General features: G+C 41.0%; 1 pseudogene; it reads left to right on the top strand.

The window, feature by feature from the left end:
- The first annotated feature begins 273 nt into the window (after positions 1 to 273).
- Positions 274 to 788, top strand: LOC103751670 (annotated as a pseudogene).
- Positions 789 to 3,100: the final 2,312 nt, after the last annotated feature.

Here is a 3,100-nt window from a genome sequence, read left to right as displayed (position 1 = left end):
CTTATTACCCAAAGGAAGCTACACGGGCGTTGTCTTGGCCCAGGAATAAGTGTCTGTTCTCAGTAGACAAATCTATGTGATTTTCTAAAAATCTTCTTGAGCATCTGGGGAAACCTGGGCTTGTGCTGAGACTCTGAGATTAGCCCAACCATGCCAGCAGCTGTATACAACCTTTTCGAAACCCAAATGATTTGCATGTGCTCAGCCATGGTCCACTGCTTTAAGAACCTCTTAATAGGGTGTTCACACCCTGAGAAGTTGTCATTCCTTGTCAAGATACAACATGAACATGAGGGGTCCTGCTCAACTCCTTGGCCTGCTGCTGTTCTGGTTTTCAGGTAAGGAGATGTGTAGGTGTTTTTTATTTAAACTTTTAGTCCAGGAACTATCAGTGATGTATGGCTTTTCAGAGAAGACATTTGCATGTAATTAATACTATAAATTTGTCTTATGTTTCCAATCTCAGGTGCAAGATGTGACATCCAGATGACTCAATCTCCATCCTTCTTGTCTGCATCTTTGGGAGACAGAGTCACCGTCACTTGCCATGCTAGTCATGGCATTAGCAATTTGTTAGCTTGGTATCAGCAGAAACCAGGGACTACTCATAAACTCCTGATCTATGGGGCATCAACCCTGCAATCTGGAGTCCCATCAAGGTTCGTGGTCGTATATCTGGAACAGAATACACTCTTACCATCAGCACCCAGGAGTTGGGAGATGTTGGAATATACTATTGTCAACAGTATGGTTACCTTCCTCCCACAGTGATACAGTTCATAATATAAACCTCACAGGGAAGCAGAAGTGTGAGGCTGTTTTATCCCAGTTGCATCTGCTGGAACTTGCAACTGCTATGACCCATTTGCAGATGAAGCTGAGTTTGGACAATCACTACAAGGATTTGATAGGAAGATTTGAGGAGGCTGCTCTGTATTTCAACTCTTGTTCTTCCTCTTCAGCTAATGAAGCTCAGAAGGACAAGGACACTCTTAGTCTGTTAAAAGACTCAGATGTTTACATATAAGACAATTAGTTTTAATATAATTGGGGCTCATAATCCTATTGCCATTGTTCTTGGTTACCTGCAAAACTGGATGGTAAGACCCATTAATGAAGAAAATACATACAAACATGAGTTGTGGAACATGGAGAAATCAAACTCCTACTAGCACTGAAGATTCATCTCTACTAGCTAGCTGTCATAGTGCTCAAAGGTGTTATTCATACTACCATAAGAGAAAAGTAATCATTAATACTACACAGCTCTGAATCTAGTGAATAGAGTGACAACTGGCCTGAAAGACATGCTCAGTGCTGCTATAATGGCACAAATCGTATGACAGTAATGGACCATTCTCTGATAGGAATTAAGTTCCAGTTCACAAGATGGAGCTCATATCTGGCACTGTTATTCGGGTTAATAATTTGTGGTTAGACAGGTATCAGACCATAGGGGAGAACCTACTGCTAACATTTTGCTAAATGGGTTTAGCAATAAATTGACTCCAAAGAACTTATCATTATACTCATTGATTAGAACATATCTCAATGCTCATCAGAGAATATTCTTAGTGAAGTAGGAGGCAATTAACAAAGAGACCCACAGTGCTCAACAGGTAGAGAATAAGAGGCTGTGACTGCAGGGTTCTTGGTCCTAAATGGGACTCATATCACAAACCCCCTTCATAGTTTTAGGTCAGAATAGGGGTCAGAGAATTAAAAATCCAGAGGGGGCGAATAAATGCAAGGAACACTTGTTTTCTGAATATAGCAAACATGTTCCACATATGAACCGATGGGGCCCTTTGGAAGTGCAAGCCAGACATAAAGCCAGCATGGAGCGTGGAGATGTGGAAGAAGCCCCAACCCTAGCTAAGGAGCTATAGCAAATGATACTGCTTAGAGAGGGAAATTGAGTTTTCTTTAAGGTGTGACACAGGGTAGCATGATCAGGTTCCAGGTAATGGACCTATACACAAGAGTATTTGGAGAACCAAAATTAGACTCCATAGGCCTTAAAAATAATAGAGTACATGAAGCTAGGGGATGGTAGTTGGGAGTTGAGGGTGGATCTGATTGGAGATAATGCAAGATGGTCTCAATATTGCAAAAGTTACAATCTCTGAAATTATGAAATTATCTATCAAAATATTGCTTAAAAATCTATGTACAAATGGGACAGGATTTCATTAAGATGTAGTATACGAAATGTACAAAAACTGAGTAAAAAGTTGAGGAAGGTATCTATGTACAGGAAGCCAGCACATTTCCATCTGGCTTCCCTAGCCTCCCAAGATCCACTCATCTCTACTCTCTCTCCCCATCCCACCTGTCACCTCCCATCCCAGTCCACGTGCTCCCATTATCCCAGCCCTCTCAGCAACAACTACTTCTCACCAACCTCCCTCTCCTGTGTTCCCTCATCATACACCACCATGGCCCCCATAAATCCTCCCTCCTCTCCTCCCAGTCAAACACTCCCACTTTCCCTACCTCCCCCATGGTAACATCTGTTCCCTAATATTCTCCTCATTCCTCTTTTGTGCTCTTTCTTTCCCTTGACCTCCATTTTTCCTCTCCATTTTGCTGACTCCTGATGTTACATCAGGATAAATATTAACATAAAAGGGATTGGTACAACAATCTTGAAATGAGGGAGAAGATACATGACTTGCTTTCCTGAGTTTGTTTTATTTCACTTACTGTACAGTCTCTAGTCCCATCCATTTACCTGCAAATTTTATAATTTCATCTTTTCTTACTGCTGAGTACAACTCCATTGTGTAAATGTACCATATCTTCATTATCAATTTGTCAGTTAAGGAACATTTAGGTTGTTTTCGTATCTTAGTTATTGTGAAGACAGCAGCAGCAAACATGGTTGTACAGGTATCTCCACAGTAGGATGAGACTTTGGGTAGATGCCAAGGAGTGGTATAACTGGATCACATGTACAAACTTGCACAACCACTTTGTAACGCAGTGTGGAGAACTCTCAAGAAATTAAAAATGAATTTACCACATGATAAGAAGTATCTTTACAAGTGTTCGGCAGCCTTTTGTAGGTTAATTCTTTAACCTGCCACTTTATTGAATG

The sequence above is a fragment of the Nannospalax galili genome, unplaced genomic scaffold (genome assembly GCF_000622305.1).
Source record: "Nannospalax galili isolate Female #2095 unplaced genomic scaffold, S.galili_v1.0 scaffold2088, whole genome shotgun sequence".
Lineage (NCBI taxonomy): Eukaryota > Metazoa > Chordata > Mammalia > Rodentia > Spalacidae > Nannospalax > Nannospalax galili.
The sequence above is the reverse complement of the archived record's forward strand: the minus strand, read 5'-3'. Positions and strand labels throughout refer to the sequence as shown.